The sequence below is a fragment of the Lolium rigidum genome, unplaced genomic scaffold, assembly GCF_022539505.1.
Source record: "Lolium rigidum isolate FL_2022 unplaced genomic scaffold, APGP_CSIRO_Lrig_0.1 contig_5966_1, whole genome shotgun sequence".
Classification (NCBI taxonomy): Eukaryota; Viridiplantae; Streptophyta; class Magnoliopsida; order Poales; family Poaceae; genus Lolium; species Lolium rigidum.
The window spans coordinates 4,466-31,075 of record NW_025901082.1 but is presented as its reverse complement, the minus strand read 5'-3'; the positions used below and the strand labels follow the sequence as shown (position 1 = coordinate 31,075).

Sequence of the window (26,610 nt, the reverse complement as noted above, 5' to 3'; positions counted from 1 at the left end):
CCAACACATCATCTACTCTGCGTGGGTGGAGCTTAATTTGTAGAATGACTTCAATATCCGCCTGTATAAAGTGGCGTTGGAGGAGTTCCATATTCCAAGCTCCATGCCCATCAAGGAGAGCCGAGACTCGACGTAGACACCATATAATTATTCATTAGTTCTAATTTTATAATGTATAGGGCCCTGGATCTATTTATATTTTTTTGTCACTTCTAAGGTTTTTTGTACTGCTATGATGATTATTGATATATCGATAAAATTTTCGTGAAATAAATAAATAACCCAAGGTTTCGCCTCGATTCTTAAAATGTCCAAAGGAGAAAGCTCGGAGGGGTTCACCATATGCACTGAGGGCCATCGGCCATGACGTGCAGCTGGTCCTTGGCTTGGCTAGTGAACTCCGTGTCCGATTGTGCTGTACGTACTTGACGCGTATCTGTATGCGACTCCGTGTCCAACCGTGCTGTAGCATGTACATACATCTAGCTATGGTCTCCGATTCCGACCGATACCGCGAGTCCGTTTACGACTTCCCCTTCCTGGTGTTTGAGCTTTACGTTGCTGGTTCCATAAATACAAGAGAGGAGCGCATCGCAGTATCGCAGAAGACAAAGTTCGATGATCCTCGCCGCGCGGCTAAGTACCACACAGAAACCGACTCGACGATCCGCGTCCGCAACATAAGCACTAGAGGCAATGAAGCTTCATACGGCCGTCCTGGGCGTCATCCTCCTCCTCGCCCTTGTTCTAAACCCCAATGGCGTTGAGGCACGGCCTGCCCCTGCCGACGGCCATCGAAGAAGTCGTCAAGCTACAGCCTTTTCGTCTTCGGGGATGACTTCGCCGACAACGGGAACCTCCCGCTAACCGATCCCGTCACCCGGATGTCGCGGCAGTGGGCGTACCCCTACGGCTCCTCCTATGTTGACGCCGATGGAAACCCACGACCAAATACTCCGTCGGGACGCTTCTCCAACTATAAAATTCAGTCCGATTTCATTGGTATGCACCTTATGATTATTTCAACTAGCTAGTATGATTATTTATGATTGCCAATTGGCTATAGTATATATACTCACACGTCGTTTCAAAAAAAAAAAATACTCACACGTGTGATCTCTTGTAACTTTCAGCAACGATCCTAGGGCTCGAGGAAGCACCTCCAGCCCACGCCCTCACGGCGGAGAAGACCTGCGACCCTTCCGGCATGACCTTCGCTCATGGTGGTGCTGGCGTGCTGGATACCACGTCGGCACACAAGGTACCCACCCTCGCCAAGCAAGTGGACACTTTCAGAAAGATGGTTAAAGATGGGATCATCTCAGAGAAGCAACTGAGTCGCTCCGTGGCCCTCGTGGCCATCTCCGGCAACGACTACTACGGAAACACCGGCGTGATTGGCCTGAGTGCCCCAAACGAAGTAAGTAGCTACCAGCAGACCAAACTTTGAACAATCTATTTATTTATTTATCTCTGCTTCTTGCTTACTAATTTTGATACTATCATGTATGTATTCAGATCAATGCTTATATTGCGAAGGTGACCAAAGAGATTTCCGACAATGTGGACCAAGTGCAGAAGCTCGGGGTGACAAAGGTTCTTGTCAACAACTTGCACCCAGTCGGTTGCACGCCATCGCAAACAAGGACCAACAACTACACCGCGTGCGATGTTTTCGGAAACCTAGGTGCATCTGTCCATAACAATAACTTGAAGCAAGTGATGGCAGCAAAGAAGAATGTCCACGTTGTTGACCTCTACACCGCCTTCAGTAACATCATGGATAATGTGCCAGGTACGTACATCCATGCATGCATCTGCAAGTCTCAATGCTATTAAGGATAAGATTTCTAATCTATGTATTTGGTTGTGTGCTTGAAATTGATGTGAACAATTTTATCTGATGTACCTATAGGTAAAGGCCAAGAGCTATCCAAGCAATTCAAGCGGAAGTTGTCGCCGTGCTGTGAGAGTTTCGATTCAAAGGGTTACTGTGGACAACAAGGCGAGTCGTCGGAGCTTCTTTACAGCGTGTGCGACAAGTCCAACAAATTTTTCTACTGGGATGACATGCACCCAACACATGCAGGGTGGGAGGCAGTGATGAAACAGGTTGAGAAGCCCTTAGGGGAGTTTATAGATCAAAACTAGCTAGGTTCCAGGATCTTCATAGAGCCATGCGTGATGCCTATTTTTTGTTTCCTTTGGATTGTATCTTGGACTACTTAAAGGCTATAGTTTTTTTAACTCTGTAATAATACTATATATTTAAACGATTACTTCTTTTTTTGTGAAAATTTATGTTCAATGAGTAGGTTCATAAAAAAATTATATGCAGATTGAATACTGGAAAAGGTGAATACTACATCATTGGCTATACGACATACATCATTGGATCAATTGGCCATATGGGCAAGTACTCCATATCGTGGTGTTCTCGGAAAACTCCACACACGTTGAACTCAAACTACTTCAACTACCTACTTCAAAAAAAAAAAAAAACTACTTCAACTACCCCATCTATTCTATTATATACTAAAAGCAAAATACGAAAGCAAAATAAAGCAACCAGGTTTGTCCACATATGCTTAAAATATATGATATGTTGATCCTAATTTTAACGGCTGAGATTAAAAAATAATAAGTGTTACGTACAACAATGAATATGTACATATCAATACATGACACGTAAGTAGAAAAAAACTATAGACGTGCAAAGCAATGACTGATGAAATCTAGCCGGAACTTGCCAAAACAGAAAAGCTGACCGAACCCTGTAAAAAGAAATCTAACCGGACTTCCATAATTTATGGGACGTGCATAGCAAGGTCTGTTCAGTTTGAAGAAAAAATAAATCTGATCATACTCTTTATGTTAAGCCATAGTAGCTTACGTGCAAAGATATAACTCTTACTTTTTAATAAAAAATGGATGACGGAAGTCATATATATGTAGCTGCGACCGTTAAGAAAATAATCACATGCCCTGGCTAGCTAGAACAAAATCGTGGTGCTATTAGTACTCGCTCGACACATAATTATTTTGCAATCTAGATTTAGTCAAAGTTAAACTCTATAATATTTAATTAAATATTTTTTAAAAAATTATTAACAACTATATTGTATCTACAGTATTAGAATCTTTACAAAGTGTATTTCAATATTATATGCATTTCACACCGTGAATATTGATAGTTTTTCAATATTTTCGGTAAAATTTTCTTTACAAAAAGAACTAGGCATTAAAAGAAACTTGCGACAATACAAAGCACCTCAACAAAAACAAAAATTACAATAAAATTATTGAGATGTTTTTCGTCTTCAACCCCTAGATCATGTCAACAGCGCGCTGCCGCTACCGTTCCTACCTGATTAGGCCTGATGTTATTGCTTAGGGACGAAAACATTGAACGGGTCAAGAAGACCACATCCTGCTCAAAGACGAAGAGGAATAAGTAATCGTCGATCGAGCTCCCTGGCGATCTGGAGATCCCCACAACCAGACTAAGCGTCCGAGAATCACACCACTCCCACAACCTTCTCGACGTCGTCCGCCGAGGAGCTGAATCCTGGGAGACATTATTGAATGAGGCGCCTCCGCGCCAACAACCTTAACCCTAACACCAGAAAATGGAGCCCTCCCATCGACGAGGACCAAAATCCACCACACCTCCATGGCCCTAAGGTGGAGAAACCCTAATCGCTTGTGTAGGGACCTCTCGGGACGAAGGGGTGCGCACACGCTTCATTTTATATATTTTTGGTCAAACTTAAAAAAAGTTTGATTTCACCTAAACGTAGAGCATGAAGTAAATAAAAAATCGGGGAAGTGTATAATTCATTCTCGATGGAAAATGCATATTGTAGACTAAAAAGACTCCCGGGTTGTAGAAAAATAGACTAAAAGGAGCCCTTCCCAATGTTTAAGGAAAGATTCAAATGATGCATCTGCATCTAAGAAAACCAGATACAAGACATAAGTGACAGTCAGGTAAGAATAGTAGTCTCTTCGATTGCCATAAAATATAGTATCGGTGCAACTGACTAGCTCGAAGAAACAAATCCTCCAAATTGTTCAATTTACGTTGTTTTAGATGTTCTAAACATAGTGATTGCCATAAAATGAACAATTCGTGGAAAGTATACATGAAATGGTTCACTTCTAAAATTTACAATCTATAAAAGTCGGCAACTACAATATTAAAAAGACATGTTGAAACAAAAAAAAACAATATAAAAAACTTCATCAAGCTTCGTTGAACTCAACAAATTCCCGGCATCTTTATTTCATCCATAAATTTCACTACTGATATCACAGATATCACAGTTGAGTCCAAACATTTTTCTAAATGATGTATATTCCTACTATGTACAACTTGGAAACAAGAGATCAAACACATACTCTATTAAAATTTAGGATTATTTCTTAAGATTTTAAGTTCGAGTTAGAGAAAATAGAGGATGGTAAATTTCATGTTAGTATTTACAGTTGGATATCACCATTTCACATTTATTATTGAAATGGTTGGTTTGATGTGGTAGTAATTATTCTCCCAAAAATTAAAGATGATTAAATTAAGTTTTCCATGTTTTTTATTGACCATGATTTCTCTGTCACCGGAGCCATATTGATACATTTGCACATATAGCTATCTTTTTTTACATGTATATATATATATATATATATATTAGAAATAAATATTCATATAAGAAAATGACCTCTAAATTTCTAAACCATCTTTTATTTTCTATATTGAGGGAAGAGAAATTCCATGTGTACAAGATAACTAATAAATATTGGTTCCTCTAATCTTTAATAAGTTATGTTGTTTTACTTTAAATTTGACTAAAAATAAACAAAAATGATAACACATATAACGAATCAGATGGAGTATTAATTTTATGAAAAATAAAGTTGATGCCTACGAAAGCAAAATAAAGCAACCAGGTTTGTCCACATATGCTTAAAATATATGATATGTTGATCCTAATTTTAACGGCTGAGATTAAAAAATAATAAGTGTTACGTACAACAATGAATATGTACATATCAATACATGACACGTAAGTAGAAAAAAACTATAGACGTGCAAAGCAATGACTGATGAAATCTAGCCGGAACTTGCCAAAACAGAAAAGCTGACCGAACCCTGTAAAAGAAATTTAACCGGACTTCCATAATTTATGGGACGTGCATAGCAAGGTCTGTTCAGTTTGAAGAAAAAATAAATCTGATCATACTCTTTATGTTAAGCCATAGTAGCTTACGTGCAAAGATATAACTCTTACTTTTTAATAAAAAATGGATGACGGAAGTCATATATATGTAGCTGCGACCGTTAAGAAAATAATCACATGCCCTGGCTAGCTAGAACAAAATCGTGGTGCTATTAGTACTCGCTCGACACATAATTATTTTGCAATCTAGATTTAGTCAAAGTTAAACTCTATAATATTTAATTAAATATTTTTTAAAAAATTATTAACAACTATATTGTATCTACAGTATTAGAATCTTTACAAAGTGTATTTCAATATTATATGCATTTCACACCGTGAATATTGATAGTTTTTCCAATATTTTCGGTAAAATTTTCTTTACAAAAAGAACTAGGCATTAAAAGAAACTTGCGACAATACAAAGCACCTCAACAAAAACAAAAATTACAATAAAATTATTGAGATGTTTTTCGTCTTCAACCCCTAGATCATGTCAACAGCGCGCTGCCGCTACCGTTCCTACCTGATTAGGCCTGATGTTGTTGCTTAGGGACGAAAACATTGAACGGGTCAAGAAGACCACATCCTGCTCAAAGACGAAGAGGAATAAGTAATCGTCGATCGAGCTCCCTGGCGATCTGCAGATCCCCACAACCAGACTAAGCGTCCGAGAATCACACCACTCCCACAACCTTCTCGACGTCGTCCGCCGAGGAGCTGAATCCTGGGAGACATTATTGAATGAGGCGCCTCCGCGCCAACAACCTTAACCCTAACACCAGAAAATGGAGCCCTCCCATCGACGAGGACCAAAATCCACCACACCTCCATGGCCCTAAGGTGGAGAAACCCTAATCGCTTGTGTAGGGACCTCTCGGGACGAAGGGGTGCGCACACGCTTCATTTTATATATTTTTGGTCAAACTTAAAAAAGTTTGATTTCACCTAAACGTAGAGCATGAAGTAAATAAAAAATCGGGGAAGTGTATAATTCATTCTCGATGGAAAATGCATATTGTAGACTAAAAAGACTCCCGGGTTGTAGAAAAATAGACTAAAAGGAGCCCTTCCCAATGCAGATACAAGACATAAGTGACAGTCAGGTAAGAATAGTAGTCTCTTCGATTGCCATAAAATATAGTATCGGTGCAACTGACTAGCTCGAAGAAACAAATCCTCCAAATTGTTCAATTTACGTTGTTTTAGATGTTCTAAACATAGTGATTGCCATAAAATGAACAATTCGTGGCAAGTATACATGAAATGGTTCACTTCTAAAATTTACAATCTATAAAAGTCGGCAACTACAATATTAAAAAGACATGTTGAAACAAAAAAAAAACAATATAAAAAACTTCATCAAGCTTCGTTGAACTCAACAAATTCCCGGCATCTTTATTTCATCCATAAATTTCACTACTGATATCACAGATATCACAGTTGAGTCCAAACATTTTTCTAAATGATGTATATTCCTACTATGTACAACTTGGAAACAAGAGATCAAACACATACTCTATTAAAATTTAGGATTATTTCTTAAGATTTTAAGTTCGAGTTAGAGAAAATAGAGGATGGTAAATTTCATGTTAGTATTTACAGTTGGATATCACCATTTCACATTTATTATTGAAATGGTTGGTTTGATGTGGTAGTAATTATTCTCCCAAAAATTAAAGATGATTAAATTAAGTTTTCCATGTTTTTTATTGACCATGATTTCTCTGTCACCGGAGCCATATTGATACATTTGCACATATAGCTATCTTTTTTTACGTATATATATATATATATATATATATATATATATATATATATATATATATATATATATATATATAGGGTTACACTATTCTGAAACTGATGCTCAGAATAATATTCTGAGCATTACCCGATCCTATAAGGACGCGATACGAGACTGTAATACAAAAACCAAAACGGTTGGACGAGAAAAAACAAAAGCATCCCCATCCACTTTCCCCTCCCGACCTTCTCCCTTCGGTCGAAACCACCGACCGGCCAACCTCCCCCGCGACCCTCGCCGGCAGGCCCTGCCTCCCCCGCTGCCGGCGAGCCCCCCGTTCTCCGGCGTTCCTGCTTCCCCCTCCGCCGGGCGCCCCTACTTCTCCTACTGCCAGCCATACCTGGTTCCACGCACCGGTGACCAGGGCCCCACCGCGTCCGATCTCACCGCCCCGGATCCCCGCTGCCGGCCTTGGCCACCGCCGCCAGCCCACTTCCCCGTGCCCCAGCCACCAGTAAAGGCGCCGCCACGCCGACCCACTTCCCCGACCCCCCACCACCAGCAAAGGAGCCATCGCGCTGGCCTGGCCTCCCAGCTCCCCGCCGCCGCCTGCGGAGATCGTGGTGGCGTTGGGATCTTGGTCGTCCGCGGCAGCAGCCCAACCCGTCTTCCCCGTCTCGCTGCGGATCCTGGGACCTCTCGCCGGCAGTTACTGTGTCAGCCTGGGCAACCATGACCGTGTGGAGCTCTCTCCCCTCCGCCGGAAGAACCCCGAGCCGCACCTCCGATTCATCTCGGCTCCCGGTGGTTTGCTCCTTTTTCTTTTTTCTATTGTACTTCCTTGTCCCGATCGGCACAGTTCCGTGATGCGGGGCGTGCTCCCATACCTGCAGGCCTTCTCTAGGCTAATGGAGCAATGTCTGGCGTCTACGACCTAAAATCTTTGCTGCGACATGTGCGCCTTCGCCGGTCTTCGACTACTCCGCGCGTGCGCCTGCACTTTTCCCGAGCGCGCGCCTAAACTTCTCCCTAGCGCTGCACGGACCTGTGCCTATCCCGTCGCTTCACCTGCCGCGGCCGACAGAGCCCCTCCCCTACAATGTCCTCGCCGGCGGCGCTCCTGCCCTCCCATGGCTCGCCATGCTTGCTGTAGGCAGCGAGCCCAGGACCTCCGCCCTGCCCCTTATTCCGGCGACGCCCAGTTAGCTTTCCTCCACTTCCTTCTTCATCTCTGGTGAGAAGCATTGGGTAATCGAGCTGCTGAGAGGCACGGTGGACTAGGCCTCCCCTGGTCCATAGCGCTCCTTCTTTCTATCGAGTCTTCTCTCTGTAGTTTACGGCAGTACAATTCTGTTTATTAAGGCAGTGTACTTGTTCGTCAAACATAAGTTCAGAGAAAATTGCTGCTCGTGAAAGGCGGATGCGTCAGTGGTCGCCTCACGGCCGCGTTTGGCAGGCTGATCTCTGGCGCCGCGTGCAGTGAGCAGAAGCCAGCAAAATCGAAGTCAACTGCTTGTATTATGCTGAAAGCTCCAAGCTACACTTTCTCCCCCCGCTGATACTAATCTCTGTTTGACTGTTTCTTCTTCACTATGTAGCCCCACACACCCCACTCATTTAGTTTAGCTTTTTGAATTCAGATTCTTCCATGGAAGTTGGGGAAAGTTCTAATTAAGTTATGCAAATTATTGATTTGCTATGTGGGTAAGAGGTAACGATGGTTAAGAAAAAGCCATTGATTCACGTGAGTGTGAATCAATTAAATTATAGTCATTCTATCTACAACAACTTGGCTTATCTGTTAATCACTCAATCTGGTTATACATATGTGACTTGCAGGTTGCAGTACACTTGGTTAAATTCTATCTACAATAATTTGGCTCTGAATTTCTTACAATATGTTTCTTGCGTTGGGCAGTACAAGCAGCTTCAGAAGAAAAGTTCAGTCGCACAGTGGCACGAAGTGCAAGTGCGTGTTTGATGGACCGTGCCAAGGTTCCGCCAAGATTACTACGGACGGGTTGTCACTTGTCCAGTTTCTCTTGCTGATTGTTGTGATGCCAGGCGATGCTGCTGCGGCTACACTGTCTCTTAATTATGTATGCTGCTGCTGGTTTGTCTCCCTAGTAGTCCCTGGTGATTGTTTTCTTGGGGCAAAACAGCCCCTGCAGTGTTCTTTGATGCAGGCTTTTACAAACTCCAAAGAAATTACGTTTTTTCATTTGAATTATAATTCTGCGCACTCTAACTGTTGCTTTGTGTATTGTACTGAACTCATATTGTAGAGCAGTACCCACTTCTTAAATCCGAGCAGTGAACACATACATAATGGCAGTACATAGTATACTGGATAGAAAAGGTGCACGAGAAAACAAGAAAAACAATCTTTGGCTAGAATATTGTGCGCATAAAAGCTGGGCAGTATATAAAGTCCAGAAATTACAAGTCTTACATTTTAGGAAGTACGTCAAATGAATTTGAGCATTACAAATATGTTAACAGAGCACTTGATGGTTAGCACAAGTGCAGATTATTTTTGAATTCCAGCGAACATGTATCACTGCCTTGTATTATTGATGTTATTTGTTTGTAAGCATGTGGTGAACCTATTCGTCCTGGTGCTTGCATAGAGCTAAATTATGATTTATCCCAAAAACAAAATCTTCTGTTTACTAATTATTTTTTCTGGGTAGTTAGTTTCTTCCCATTTTGGAATAACAATTCCTCTAGTACTATAGTTGCTAAATCAAACTATGGGATGTTAAGGGCATCTCCAACAGAGGCGCAATAATTTGGCGCTCCAAAACCTACTTCGCGCCGCTACGCCAGCGCTGTGCCGAATTCCCCTCCACCGGAGGCGCTATTTCGCAGCGCGGGTGGCCCGCTGAAAAAGCGCCCGCAGCGGAAGCGCTAATTTACAGCGCCACAAACACATTTTAGCAGTACATAGTCTAATAGAAGATCTAAAAAAACATTGAAAATACAACTAAAATAGATAAACTACTAGTCTATTCGTCGTCGGAGGTGGTCTCAGTCCATACGTCGTCCCAGCGAGCGTCATCGTCAGCCCAAGTCGTGTTTCGGTTGACTAGCTCACGGTCGGCGATGTTCCGACGGCGGCGCCGGTCTGCCCTTCTCTGCGCCCTGAGGTCGGCGAAGAAGACCTCCGTGTTGTCGACGTCGCTGGGAATTGCGCCCTCCACTCGCGCATCAGTTCCTCGTCGCGCTCGGCGATGGCGATCCGGCGCTGCACCTGGCGGTGGTGGCGACGATCCTCGTCGTCGACGAGGCACGGTGCTGGCGCGAGGAACTCGGCCTCCTCCAGGGACTCGACGTCCGAGAAGTTGATGCCACGCGGCCGCGTCGTAAGTGCGCGCCACCAACTCCGGCGAGTCGTAGGTGCTGGGGGCGAGGCGGAAGCCGCCGGTGCGAAGCTCCGTATAGAACCTGCCGTTGGGACGCGCTCGGACGCCGCGGAAACCGGATGACCCGCGGCGGCATCCCGGTGACGAAGGTTGAGCGGCGGCGGCGCGCGTGGGAGAGCGGTGTCAGCGACACGTGGCGAGGCGTGGCGAGACGAAGCAGCGACTGGAAGTTTCCACGGCGGACATAGGGAACTACATACGTTCAATTTAGTGATAAAATCCGACACTTAGAAGTACAACCATCGGACACAAGCAATACACCCACTTATATAGGAAGTACAAGAAAACCGACAAAATTCAAATGTACAAAAAAAAGTATTGTCATCTACGAGGAAGTTCAACCATTAAACACCAGCAATACACCCACTTAATATAGGAAGTACACGAAACCGACAAAATCGAAATAGAAAATCCAAATGTAGAAAAAAATAAAATAATCCCATCATCCGCGAGGAAGTTTAAATATTTGACAATGAGAAGTACAACCATTAAACACGAGCAGTACACCCACTTAACATAGAAAGTACACGAAAACCAACAAAATCCAAATATAGAAAATACTAAATAATCCCGTCATCCGCAAAGAAGTTCAAATACTTGACGATGAAAAGTACAACCATTCAACATGAGTAGTACAGCCACTTATTATAGAAAGTACAAGAAAACCGACAAAATCCACATGTAGAAAAAATAATACCATCATACCCAAAAAAGTTTAAATACTTAAAATGAGAAGTACAACCATTAGACACAAGCATTACACCCACTTATTATAGTAAGTATAAGAAAACCAACAAAATCCAAATGTAGAAAAAACAAAATCTGTAAATATAGTGGCTCAATTAAGTAGACAAGTTAAGTTTCCAAAATTACACGGACAAATGAAGTAGGAAAAAAATGGATAACATGTAAAAAACATAAAAATGACACATTTATGTCGGAATAACAAATTCATATACCAAGAAGTGCATGTACTAACATTCAAAAATGTTCATAAACCTGTGTAAAATAAGGAACAATACTAGAAATAAAAGAAAAAAGATCCATTGGGAAGTACAAAAAGACCTAATCGAAGAAGTACATGCTTCATCTTCTAGGAAGTACACAAATCAACATTCCTGATTAGTTTTGCGAAGTACATGGTCCGCCTTGTAGTGTATTAAAAATAAAAAACCGTCAAATATTTTCTCACGGATAGTACAAGAAATGATTTCAAGAGGTTTGACAAGTACAAATAGTCAATTTTGGAAGTGCTAAATAAAACCCTCCTCAAGAAGTTCGCATCGCAACATTGGGATGTTCAAAAAAGAAGATTTGGGAATTGTAGAATCTCTCGGAGTTGAGTCTAGCGACAATTTTAAATTATCATTCCCGAAACATACATGTTTTGATTTTTGAAAACACAGTAGTTTCAAAACATTGCCGGGAAGTACAACCACAAAGGCCAAGAAGTACAAGGCATGTCGCAGGAACTTCGAATACACTGTTTTCAAGTATGAGATTTTTTTTGGTGATTTCGAGAAGTATAGGTTGCGACTACAGGAAGTACAAATGGCCGTTTAGGAAGTAAACTAACGGGCATATGAGAAGCACAACTACTAGATATCGTTGAAAATAATATAAGAACAAAGAAACTTCTGATAAATACATATATCAATGTTTGAAAGTTCAACATTACGATTTGTGAAGCACACTCTAGTTTGGAAAAAATAAGAAAATGTAACTTAAATGTTCGCTAAGAAGTACATGCAATATCGTCTGGAAGTACATGACACCGGGTTTGGAAAGTACAAGACTTATCTTCTAGACACGCCACCAAAAAAGGTTTAGTATTATTCTAATTTCATTATCTACTGCATTTCAAAATGAATAAATGGGTTTACCCATCAAATTTAAGTCGTCATATCGCTAAGAACATCCAAATTGTGATTATATAACTTCTAAAATTAGTTTTAACTTATGTGGAAGTGCTCAAAAATAATAAAATCAACCATAGGGAAGTACAGTGTGTATTGCAGGCAGTACATGCAAATACAACAAGAAGTACAATGTATAATTGTAGGAAGTATATGTATCAAAAAATAATAAAAGCATCCAATATATTATTTCACGGGAAGTATAAGATGTTGTTCTGAAAAGTACAACCTGTGACTACGAGAAGTACACGTGGTCAGTTATTAGAACCTCTAAATAATAATTTTCATGAAGTACACACATCAACATTGAGAAGTACAATTGATTAGTTTTTGGATATACACGGTCTATATTATATAGTGCATTAAAAACATTATGTTTTATCCCATGGGAAGACAAGATGTGATTCGAGAAGTTCGGTTGTAGAATATTTTATCTCATGGGATGTCCGTGCTAAGAATATTATTCTGCAAATAGTGCCGGTATATGGCGCCAATAAGTACAGGTTCATAACGCTCGGAAGTGCAAGCAAAAAAAAGGTTAAAATTTATCAGGAAAATATACATGGGTAGTTTCGGCAGTACAAACGAGTAGCAGCGGGAAGTACGATTAAGTTTTTCTTTAATTGTCACCTTGTCATGCTAAAAAGCAGAAAAATAAATATATATGTTACGGCATATGCTTCTAAATTCTAGCCAATTTATAGTATAATGCCCCTTTTTTTTTGTTCGTTGGTTTCTTGTATTTTTGCATAATCGCTAGGTTACTGATGTATGTATTATGTGCAGCTTCCAAATGTCTACCATCACCATTTCATTGCTCGAGCAGTAGACTTAATTATGCCAAAATACACCTCTTTTATTTGAGAAGTACAACTATTTATTCCCACCAGGCAATTGGTTGTAAATAAGAAAATTCATAGTAGATTTAGTCTCCGCTTAGGACGTACAACTAATAATTGGTTTCAGCAGTACATGTGTGTTCGTATCATGCAAGTTGACGTGTGTTCTACATTTTTGCTTTTTTTTTTGTGAACATGACCTGCAGTTTGCGGTTCAGTTTCTTCTTCTTATTTTGAACATGATAGACGTACCACTGCTACAGATGCTAATTTATATGTACAGTTCAGTTTAGATATGTCTACTGTCTAGCAGGATTTGTTATGGTCATCTCGGTTGACGAAACGCAGAATGTCAATTACTTCTTCTATTTCTATGGTTCTGCACTAGCGGGATGCCCATGCAAAATCATCACATCCATAGTCCAAGGTGTAGTCGATTTAATTGAATCATTCCAGAAACATACTTGCAATCTACTGCTGACGAACCTGTACTTTTTGCATAGCATGCTTGTACTTAGGAGGCCACTAATTGAACTTCCCTGTATTTTTTATTATGGTGTACTTCCATTCAGACTTTTTTAGCTTTGATATGTCAAAACAAGATTTTCGGTCGAGATAAACCAATACAGCTGAGTAAAAATTTAAGAATTTTTTTTCATCGACTCTCATTGGCATATCAACAAACACGTACAGCCCCTGCGTACAGCGCACTAAATCACTGGGAAAATTTACCACTACATAAGTTGAGAAAGAAAGAGTAGCTGCAGCGCGGGGGAGACAAATAGAGAGCAACTGCTGTCGTGCTGCAAGTAGGAGAAAGAGAGCAGAGCAAAACAGCTGCGCCTATTCTGCATGCGAGACGAAGCTCAGAGCGGCAGCTCGCGCGAGAGATAGCGGCAGGCGTGCAGGTGATGTTGACCAGAGCAGCGCGAGTGGGTTCATCCTCGTCGGCCCGACGGCGGAGCCTTAATCAGACATGTCCTGCCGCCGTGGACCAAGAAGGAGGTGGGAGGCACCGGAGCAGCTTGAGGAGGTCGAGACTGGGGCGGAGGAAGATACAGGCGACGGGGAAATCTCCTGCACCGGCAGGAGCACCGGATCGACGAGAGGAGAACGAAGCCGAGGTGCATGGCTCCTGGCGGCGGCGAGAGGAAGTTGCTCGAGATCCCAGCGGCGCTGGGAACCGGCGAATTTGCGGGGAAGCTGGCCGATGGCGAGGGCCACGACGGCGGATGGAGGGAGTCGGGGAGGCTGGGAATTTGGCCTGGGTCGGATCTCCCATGGTTTCTCTCGAGACGAACTGACGAAGAATAGTGTGCTGGGCACGTTTTTTCAAAATTAAAATTAAACCGTTCAAAATTAGCAAAAAGTTACTATACCAAAAAGTTGCGGATTTTCAGTAGCTATCCAATGGTATATCATTTTCGCAATTTGGACGTACCATTAAAAAACTCGAAAAAAATCAGCACACGTGACATAGAAGCAGGAAGTACAGCCGTTCTTTTTGGGCAGTTCATTGCGAAGTACAACTATTTGTCGCGAGAAGTTTAAGTCGGTGCTCAGAATATTATTCTGCAACCGGTTGCAGAATAGTACTGGTATATATATATATATATATATATATATATATATATATATATATATTAGAAATAAATATTCATATAAGAAAATGACCTCTAAATTTCTAAACCATCTTTTATTTTCTATATTGAGGGAAGAGAAATTCCATGTGTACAAGATAACTAATAAATATTGGTTCCTCTAATCTTTAATAAGTTCTGTTGTTTTACTTTAAATTTGACTAAAAATAAACAAAAATGATAACACATATAACGAATCAGATGGAGTATTAATTTTATGAAAAATAAAGTTGATGCCCTCGCATTTGCGAGGGCCACTGTGCTAGTTTGAATGAAATCAAACTTTCGCCGCTCCTCATAAAGCTTGACATCCCCAAGGCTTTCGACTCTATTCATTGGGTTACATTCTGAACATCATGGTGAGACACAGCTTTGCACCATGGTGGTGCGCTTGGGTTACGGTCATTTTCTTGAACTCAACCTTGCATGTGCTCCTCAATGCCATTCCTGCCAAAGAGATCTTTCATGGTTGTGGTCTGCATCAAGGTGACTCCTCGTCCCCCTGCTGTTTGATCTCATTATGAACCCCCTCCCACGGATCCTGGATCTGTCTACTTAGTCTGGTCTGTTGCAACCTATCCGTGGAAGATTTGTCAAGTCCCGCACCATATATGTTGACAACGTTTTCGTGCCGCTTGAGGCACAATGCATTTCCTACCTTGCAGCTCTACTGCAAAACTCTGCTCTCACTACAAGAAAAGTTGCCATGGCCGACGAAGTTGAAGTCGCGCCGTGGTTGCTGGTGTACCATGACCGACGATTTTTGGTCCCTCCGTGGTGCATGTCAAAACTTTTTTTTTCTCGTTTTTGAGGCCACCTAGCCCGACGAAAGCGGCCAAAACGTCGCGTATGGTGGCCCGGGACGTGGTGCATCTCGAAATCTCGGGTTCGCCGGCCGAGTCAACGCAAATCCGCACCGCCGAGGGATGTAGGGCCCGGATGGCAGCCTCTCCGGCATTGTTTTTTTCTCGATCGCGCCATCTCGTTCAATGTTCTCTCGATCGAGCCGTTTACGATGCAGGATCATGGGTCCCGCATGTCATCCTCTATGAACCAAAATTCTTTCTATTCTTGGATTTTTTTGACCCCCGATTTCTCGGCTACTTCCTTTTTCTTTTGATCCCTTGCCGCCTTGGAAACGTTGAGACCGCTGCTGCTAAATGGGACCCGCATGTCATCCTCTATGTGCAATCAACTTTCTTTTCTTGGAGTTTTTTGGCACCTCAAATTTGGTCACTTGCCTTTTTCTTTCGATCCCCTGCCGCCTCTCAAACGGTGATACCGCTGCTGCTAAATGAGACCCGCATGTCATCCTCTATGTACTATAAAACTTTCTTTTCTTGGAGTTTTTTTGGCACCTCATATTTGGTCACTTACCTTTTTCTTTCGATCCCCTGCCGCCTCTCAAACGGTGATACCGCTGCTGCTAAATGGGACCCGCATGTCATCCTCTATGTACTATAAAACTTTCTTTTCTTGGAGTTTTTTTTGCACCTCAAATTTGGTCACTTGCCTTTTTCTTTCGATCCCCGCCGCCTCTCAAACGGTGATACCGCTGCTGCTAACTGGGACCCGCATGTCATCCTCTATGTACTATAAAACTTTCTTTTCTTGAATTATTTTTGGCACCTCATATTTGGTCACTTACCTTTTTCTTTCGATCTCATGCCACGTTTGAAACTTTGAGGAACCTGCGGGCTCATGGGACCCGCATGTCATCCTCTATGTACTATAAAAGTTTATTTTCTTGGTTTTTTTTCACCCTCTGATTTTTGGCAATTTCTTTTTCTTTTGATCCCCTGCCGCCTCTCAAACGGTGATACCGATGCTGCTAAATGGGACCCGCATGTCATCCTCTATGTACTATAAAACTTTCTTTTCTTGAATTATTTTTGGCTCCTCATATTTTTTCACTTGCCTTTTTCTTTCGATCTCATGCCACGTTTGAAACGTTGAGGAACCTGCAGGCTCATGGGACCCGCATGTCATCCTCTATGTACTATAAAAGTTCATTTTCTTGGTTTTTTTCACCCTCCGATTTTTGGCAATTTCTTTTTTCTTTTGATCCCCGCCGCCTCTCAAACGGTGATACCGTCTGCTGCTAAATGGGACCCGCATGTCATCCTCTATGTACTATAAAACTTTCTTTTCTTGAATTATTTTTGGCTCCTCATATTTGGTCACTTGCCTTTTTCTTTTGATCTCATGCCACGTTTGAAACGTTGAGGAACCTGCTGGCTCATGGGACCCGCATGTCATCCTCTATGTGCTATAAAAGTTTATTTTCTTTATTTTTTTCACCCTCTGATTTTTGGCTATTTCTTTTTTCTTTTGATCCACCGCCGCCTTGGAAACGTTGGGTAAGCCGCTGACTCATGGGACCCGCATGTCATCCTCTATGTACAATCAACTTTCTTTTTCTTTTGATCTCAAGCCGCATTTGAAACGTTGAGACCGCCGCTGCTAAATGGGACCCGCATGTCATCCTCTACGTACAATAAAGTTTCTTTTCTTGGATTATCTTTGGCTCCCGATATTTTGTCACTTGCCTTTTTCTTTCGATCTCATGCCGCCTTTAAAACGTTGAGTAAGCTGCCGGCTCATTGGTCCCGCATGTCATCCTCTACGAACAATAAAAGTTTCCTTTCTTGGAGTTATTTTTTACCCCTAATTTCTCGGCTATTTGCCTTTTTCTTTTGATCTCATGCCCCTCCGAAACGATGAGGACGTCGTTGGCAGTGTCGGTCCCACATGTCATCCTCTATGAACAATAAAAGTTTCCTTTGATGGATTTATTTTGAACCCCTAATTAATTTCTCGGATATTTCCCCGCCGCCTTGGAATCGTTGAGGATGCTGCTGCCTCATGGGTCCCGCATGTCATCCTCTCGTAACGGTAAATGTTTATTTTCTTGGATTTTGTTGACCAAACGATTTTTGGCTTATTTTTTCTTTCGATCACCTCGCAGCCTTTAAAACGTTGAGGACGCTCGCTGGCTCACGGGTCCCACATGTCAACCTCTATGAACAATAAACGATGAGGCTGTCCGCCGCCTCATGGGTCCCGCATGTCATCCTCTCGTAACGAAAATGTTTCTTTTCTTGGATTTTTTACCAACAGATTTTTGGTTTATTTTTTCTTTCCATCCCTGCCGCCTTTAAAACGTTGACGACGCTCGTTGGCTCATGGGTCCCCGATGTCGACCTCCCGTACAAGAAACATATGATATCTTGATTATTTTGCGGACAATAAACAATGTATTGCGCTCTGAGCTATTTCAAACGGATAATTAAATCTTTATTTTTACATAAACAAACTTATATGTTGAATCTCCTTGTTTTTTTGTCTTTGCGAAGCATAGGACTTTCCTGTTTTTTTAGAAAATTCGGAACTTTCCTCGTTTTGGAGTGGGCTGAAATTGTACGAGTCAAAAGGCCAAGCAGATAGTTCGAAGGCCCAGATGTCCAGATGCAACCCAATTGAAATCTTTCTTCTTGGATTTTTTTCACCCCGTGATTTCTGGCTACTTCATTTTTCTTTTGGTTCTGTGCCGCCTTGGAAACATTGAGACCGCTGCTGCAAAATGGGACCCGCATGTCATCCTCTACGTACAATAAAATTTCTTTTCTTGGATTATTTTTGGCTCCTCGATATTTGGTCACTTGCCTTTTCTTTCGATCCCATGCCACGTTTGAAACGTTGAGGAACCCGTCGGCTCATGGGACCCGCATATCATCCTCTATGTACTATAAAAGTTCATTTTCTTTGTTTTTTTCACCCTCTGATTTTTGGCTATTTCCTTTTTCTTTGATCCCCTGCCGCCTTGGAAACGTTGAGTAAGCTCGCTAGCTCATGGGACCCGCATGTCATCCTCTATGTCCATCAACTTTATTTTCTTGGATTTTTTTGACCCCCTAATTTCTGGCTACTTTCTTTTTCTTTTGATCTCAAGCCGCATTTGAAACGTTGGGACCGCTGCTGCAAAATGGGACCCGCATGTCATCCTCTATGTAAATAAAGTTTCTTTTCTTGGATTATCTTGGGCTCCTGATATTTTGTCACTTGCCTTTTTCTTTCGATCTCATGCCGCCTTTGAAACGTTAAGTAAGCTCGCGGCTCATGGGTCCCGCATGTCATCCTCTACGAACAATAAAAGTTTCCTTTCTTGGAGTTATTTTTTACCCCTAATTTCTGGCTATTTGCCTTTTTCTTTGATCTCCTCGCCCCCTTTGAAACGATGAGGACGCTCGTTGGCAGGTCGGTCCCACATGTCATCCTCTATGAACAATAAAACTTTCCTTTGATGGATTTATTTTGAACCCCTAATTAATTTCCGGCTATTTCCTTTTTTTCTTTGATCCCTCGCCGCTCGGGAAACGTTGAGGATGCTCGCTGCCTCATCGGTCCCGCATGTCATCCTCTCGTAACGATAAATGTTTTCTTTTCTTGGATTTTTTTACCAACTCGATATTTGGTTTTTTTTATTTTCGATCCCCGCCGCCTTTGAAACGTTGACGACGCTGTCGGCTCATGGGTCCTCGATGTCACCCTCCCGTACAAGAAACATGTGATATCTTGATTATTTTGCGAACAATAAACAAAGTGTATTTCGCTTCTGAGCTATTGCAAACGGATAAATTAAATCTTTATTTTTACAACTTATATCTTGAATCTCCTTGTTTTTTGTTTTGGCGAAGCATAGGACTTTCCTGTTTTTTTTTTGAGAAAAATCCGAACTTTCATGTTCTGGAGTGGGCTGAAATTGTACGAGTCAAAAGGCCCAGAAGGATAGTTCGAAGGCCTAGATGTCCAGATGCAGCCCAATTGAAATCTTTCTTTTCTTGGATTTTTTTCACCCCCTGATTTCTGGCTACTTCATTTTTCTTTTGGTCCCGTGCCGCCTTGGAAACGTTGAGACCGCTGCTGCAAAATGGGACCCGCATGTCATCCTCTATGTACAATAAAGTTTCTTTTCTTGGATTATTTTTGGCTCCTGATATTTGGTCACTTGCCTTTTTCTTTCGATCTCATGCCACGTTTGAAACGTTGAGGAATCTGCTGACTAATGGGACCCGCATGTCATCCTCTATGTACAATAAAAGTTTGATTTCTTGGATTTTTTTCACCCTCTGATTTTTGTCTATTTCCTTTTTCTTTTGATCCCCTGCCGCCTTTGAAACGTTTAGTAAGCTGCTGCCTCATAGGTCCCACATGTCGACTCGTATGAACGATAAAGCTTTCCTTTCTTGGAGTTTTTTTGACCCCCTAATTTCTGGCTACTTTCATTTTCTATTGATCTCAAGCCGCATTTGAAACGTTGGGACCACTGCCGCACAATGGGACCCGCATGTCATCCTCTATGTACAATCAAGTTTCTTTTCGTGGATTATTTTTGGCTCCTGATATTTGGTCACTTGCCTTTTTCTTTCGATCTCATGCCGCCCTTGAAAACGTTGAGGAACCCGCTGGCCCATGGGACCCGCATGTCATCCTCTATGTACTACAAAAGTTTCTTTTCTTGGATTTTTTTCACCCTCTGATCTTTGGCTATTTCCTTTTTCTTTTCATCCCCCGCCGCCTTGGAAACGTTAGTAAGCTGCTGACCGGTGGGACCCGCATGTCATCCTCTATGTACAATCAAGTCTCTTTTCTTGGATTTTTTTTACCCCCTTATTTTTGGTCACTTGCCTTTTTCTTCCGATCTGATGCAGCCTCTGAAACATTGAGGAAGCTGCTGGCTCATGGGACCCACATGTCATCCTCGATACTATAAAAGTTTCTTTTTTTGGATTTTTTTCACCCTCTTATTTTTGGCTGTTTCCTTTTTCTTTTGATCCCCTGCCGCCTTGGAAACGTTGATTAAGCTGCTGACACAAGGGGCCCGCATGTCATCCTCTATGTACAATCAACTTGCAAGATCTTGGGGCGGAAGAGCTTGTATAAGTGGGACCCATATGTCATCCTCTATGTACAATAAAAGTTTCTTTTTCTTGGATTATTTTTTGCTCCGGGTATTTGGTCTCTTTCCTTTTTCTTTCGATCTCATGCCGCCTCTGAAACGTTGAGTAAGGTGCTGGGTCATGGGACCCGCATGCCATCCTCTATGTACAATCAACTTTCTTTTCTGGGAGTTTTTTTACCCCTAATTTCTAGCTACTCGTTTTTTCTTTTGATCTCAAGCCGCATTTGAAACGTTGACACCGCCGTCGCAAAATGGGACCCGCATGTCATCTTTTATGTACAATAAAGTTTCTTTTCTTGGATTATTTTTGGCTCCCGATATTTGGTCACTTGTCTTTTTCTTTCGATCTCATGCCCCCTTTGAAACGTTGAGGAAGCTGCTAGCGCATGGGTCCCGCATGTCATACTCTATGAACAATAAAAGTTTCCTTCCTTGGAGTTATTTTGACCGCTAATTTCTGGCTACTTCCTTTTTCTTTTGATCCCCTGCCGCCTTGGAAACATTGAGTAAGCTGCTGACACAAGGGGCCCGCATGTCATCCTCTATGTACAATCAACTTGCAAGATCTTGGAGCGAAAGAGCTTGTATAAGTGGGACCCATATGTCACCCTCTATGTACAATAAAAGTTTCTTTTCTTGGATTATTTTTTGCTCCCGATATTTGGTCACTTTCCTTTTTCTTTCTATCTCATGCCGCCACTGAAACGTTGAGTAAGGTGCTGGCTCATGGGACTGTACAATAAAGTTTCATTTCTTAGATTTTTTTTACCCATCGATTTTTGCTAACTTGCCTTTTTCTTTTCGATCATATGCCGCCTTTGAAATTGAGGTCGCCGCTGGCTCATGGGTCCCACATGTCGACCTCTATGAACAATAAACCTTTCCTTTGTTGGATTTATTTTTTACCCCTAATTTCTCGGCTATTTGCCTTTTTCTTTTGATCCCCGCGGCCTTTGAAACGATGAGGACGCTCGCTGGCAGGTCGGTCCCACATGTCATCCTCTATTAAGAATAAAAGTTTCCTTTTTGGATTTATTTTTGACCCCTAATTTCTGGCTATTTGCCTTTTTCTACTGATCCCTGCCGACTTCGAAATGATGAGGATGCAGCTGGTAGATCGGTCCCACATGTCAGCCTCTATGAACTATAAATGTTTCCTTTGTAGGATTTATTTTTTACCCCTATTTTCGGGCTACTTGCCTTTTTCTTTGAAACGTTGAGGACGCTACTGTCTCATGGGTCCCACATGGCATCCTCTCTGAACGATAAACCTTCATTTCTTGTTAACGACAGGTTTATCAGTATTATTTTCGTAGACTAATACAAGCTCTTTGGCTCCAAGATCTTGCAAGTTGATAGATTAAATCAAGGAATTATTAGGATATGTTTTAAATTTCAAATCCACTTTATGAATTTTTAAAAATACCATTATCCATGTGGGTATGGAGCGATCAAGGATTTTCATATTGGGCATGAGCAGTTTCAAAAATTGGAACCCTATAATTCAAAATAAATAAAAACAACTTTTATGTAGAATCTCCGTGTATTTTTATTTGCCAATCATAGGATCTTGTGTTTCATTAGAAAAGGGCCGAAATTGCATGAGCAGAAAGGCCCATTTGTAGTTATTGGGCTTCGACAGCCGGATCAAGTAGACCGATAACAATTACCATGTAGATGTTCCTTGGCAACCCAAAAGTGAAATATTGGACCCAACAGGGGAAGGTTGAACAGTACTTTTTCTATTGGGAAGGTGGTACATGGGGTTATCCTGACAAAAAAAATGGAACATGGGTTACTGAAGGTTGCCCATTTGTGCCTAATATGTTTGTCAGCAGGAGCTTTACCTTCCGCCGCCGCCGCTCCGCTTCCGCCGCCGCCATGCCTCGTCCGCGGGTCGAGCTACCGATACGGCGGCGTCTCGAGCTCGGGGTACCGCAGCTGCTCGCGCGCGCCCCAAATTAAGGTACTTCCTCCTCGGGACGGCACCTACGATAGGCTCGGCTGGCCTTGGGGCATTTACCCCTAGCCTCTTCCATGCTCAAGTTTTTGAAATGTTTCGGCTCTGTTCAACACTGGATCAAATTTGTCAACATGACCATTCTTATGGAGTAGCAACGAGTTGAATCTCTCAAAACTCTTTAAGTTCTGCAATATAACGACTAATTGGTACTACCTTATACAAAATGATTACATATCCTTATTTTGGAAGCAAGCAATCACACACTTATAGTTTGCTAGTCAGCTGCACGTAACGTTAAAAATCGGCAATTATAATGAATAAACCTGTAATTTTCACTTAAAATGCATTAAGGAGCATCAAATTTGACAAATCAAACCATGTCGTACTGAAAATTGACATGTCTTTCTCATGCAGAAATGTAAAATTATCCATGCATGTGCGTTTATACAAGTTAAGTTTTGCACGTATTAATTTTTGTAACTTTTCTAGACTACCTTCAAAGCTCCAATCCTTCTTCATCATCTTTGTTGTACCGCACTGATGCAAGTGAATGCGAGCTGCTCGCCAGACGCGACTTCGTGTCCGATATGTGTACTATGCCTTCTCCATCTAGTGCTAGTTACGCCTCCGTGCTAATTAATTCAGCACAAACCTTCGTCATTGCAGATCGTGACTCACCTCGACCATTGGAGCCCAATCACAAGAGCGAGCTCGGTCTCCAACCAGAGAGGCATGTGTCTCATGGTTAGCTATCTACAACTTGCTGTCTTACTAAAACCGTGCCTATCATAGAGATCACCTCGCCGGTGTAGCAATGGCTGCAAGTAGCTGCTAGCATGAGCGAAGGGGATAAGGAAGAAAAGATTAAAAAAATGGGTTGGGGCCAACAAGCGTGAAAGCTATCTACTAGCTTTATGGATGTTTCCGGAATTGGGTAGAAAATAGTAGATGACATCGTAGCAGCGAATCCTGCAGACCAAGGCCGTTGGATGATGTCTAATGAACGGCAGAACAAAATCGGCGAAATTAGCTTGAATTTTGATAATAAATCTTGGGCATTTTCCCTCGAACATGATTTATCAACTTTGGGTAGTCTCTGGACTAGTCTCCCTCGTCCACCAATTATTATTATCATACTACTGCGGAAAGTTGAGGGCAGTCCCTAGTCCCGAGCACTTCGCCCACTTCCCCTGGCCTCATCCCACAGATCTCACACCAACCACCTCACCGTCGACTAGCCGCCGCCTACAGCCCTCCGAAGAATCCCCAATGGCGGCGACGCCCCTACTAGAGCGCTCCTCACGCGAGCGCATCATCGAGTCCGGCCCACATGTCTTCCGTGCCTGCCGTGTGTCGGCAAGCACGACCGACTTCTCCGTCGGCGAGCCGCCGGCCGTGGGCGAGGGCGATGCGTCCCCGTACACTATGACGAGTGCACATCTTCTTCTCGAGGACGTACGAGCTCGGGAGGATGGCCGGCCCCTCCCTCGCCCCACTCGGATGAGGACGATATCACCACTACACCCTGCGAAGAGGTGGTGCTGGATCTTGGCTTGCCTCCGAGGGAGCTGCGTAGTGGGGGCAATGTCGTGCGAACTATGCGCGAGATTCTTGCCCGTGTATGGCTGCTCAAGAACCTGAACCTCACGGAGGAGGAGTGGGACATCATCATGCCTTACGATGTTATGCACCTGATGTGGCAGCAGGCGTGTCGTCGGCTCGGTGGCCTCCACTTCGACCTCACCCTTAGGGTGGACCACCGGCTCATCGTCAACTTGCCGGCGCCGCATGACGAGCTTGGGTCCTAGTTGCGCCGGAGGACGGCCACCGCAGCATATGCATGCCTGGGGCTGTCGCGGCGCACAACGGTGCGTCTCCGGGGATGCAAACACCCGTTCCATAGGAAGTGCATCTTCTCCTGGTTTGTAACGAACGCCAGCCTGCCCTATCCGCCGCGATAAAGTGTCGACCCATCTTATTTTCGATTTGTAGCATAGTATGAATAAAACCCCCGTATGATAGGGATGCCATGCCAACTTGAATCCTATGTCAAGAGAAATTCTATTTGATTGTGGTTAAAAGATATTCTCGCATTAGTTTGATCAAGTATTATCATTCTATTTTCCTATGGGATATGACCCTATGAATCAAACAGCATGGGATTACTTCCACACAATTAAGTTTGACCAACTTTTAGTAGGACAACAAACATAAATAATTAGTCATCATGGGATTACAATCCAACAGATAATTGTCTTCGGGGACTCATACATTTTCCAAATAGAAAAATCAAAACAAATCATGGTTCTTCATCTCACAACGATGATACGGAGACAAGAGTCTAATCATCATCATCATCATCATCATCATCATCCATCATCACCTCCGTCTTCATTCTCGATATTCGTGCATGGTCTCATCCCGCTCGTCGTGTCCATTCTCCTCCTGAGATTCACCATGTAGCTTCAGTTTATCCATCTCTTTGTCGACTATGCTAACCTCAACAAAGTGAAATCTACTTCTCCATCATGTGCGGGGATACCCGTATCCAACGAGGTTTCATCAATGTCAGCAACTTTAGTTTGCATACAACCAGCGAAATCATCTTGCTGGGCACCAATTATTGGATCCGCATTCTCATCCAAATCATATATGTTCCTTGCCACAAACTTTTGCACATACTGCCATCCTTTTCTAGATCTGTCTTCCAAGAAAAGTACCTTGGCCGCTTGAGGTACCAAAATATAAGGATCATCCTTGTACCACTGAGCAGTAGTATTAACTGATATGAAATACCCATCATTTCTGGCACCTTTGCCCTTGTTTGGATCTTGGTTGTACCAATATGTTGACGTCAGAAACCCCCTGGCGGGCAGAGACGGTCAACACGGTAGAGCCGGGAACAACTAGGGCTGCGGCTGGCCCCAGTCCCTCAGAGCGACGGCCCGCAAAGCCTCCTGGTCGCACGTCCGATGCTTATCACAAGGGCGTGCCACCTGACCTATACCTGGTCAGGAAGGTGTGGATGATGCCTCGCTTAGTTTCCTGCATGGCATACACGTAAACATTAAATACGAGCCTCGATCGGCTCTCAGGTTATCCCGTGAATCGGCTCAAAGAGCCGATCCACCCATGATTCGGACGAGGTGCCCGAATATATGGTGGTCCTGCTTGATCAAGATGAAGCTAATGAGATCTACGACGATTTAGGGTTTTCACCGCATAATCGGATCATCCTACTCACGATTGGGCCTCGCGCTCGCGCACGGTGACCGTAAGCTCGATCCTAGACAGGGCCTAAAAACCAACACGAGGTTGATCCCCGGAACATCCTTTCTAGGGCTAGCAAACGCCACCCTACACGCCGCTGGATCCTCCAACCCTTTGTAAGGCCTAACTATTGCGGATATTAAACTAATCCTTGGTGAACAAGGAGCAACCGTAACGGATCAGATCTACTAAACTATGATCAAGCGGGGTGCCGCCCCTACACCTAAGATAGGTGTAAGGGCGGCTAGATGTGCAAGGGTTGCATAACGAAAGCATGTAATCCGAAGAACAATGCTAACCCTAACACATCTAAGATAACTACATTGCTCGCCATCAAAAAGGCTTCAGTACGAGCAACGCATGAACAACGTGGGCAGGCTTGTGCTGCCTAGATCGCAAGATGCGATCTAGGCAGCATGGTGCTTACCGGAGAAACCCTCGAGACGAAGGAGTTGGCGATGCGCCGAGATTTGTTTGTGGTTGAACGTTGGTTGTTTATTCCATAAACCCTAGATACATATTTATAGTCCAGGGAACTTTCTAATGTGGGCGTGCACCAAACCGTGCACGAGTAAGATTCTAACTTCTAAACTAAGATGCGATCTAATATGTTACAGATACATGGGCAAACA

General features: G+C 42.8%; 1 pseudogene; it reads left to right on the top strand.

Annotated features, from left to right (window-relative positions):
* Window positions 1-696: 696 nt before the first annotated feature.
* On the top strand, window positions 697-2,151 carry LOC124681913 (annotated as a pseudogene).
* Window positions 2,152-26,610: the final 24,459 nt, after the last annotated feature.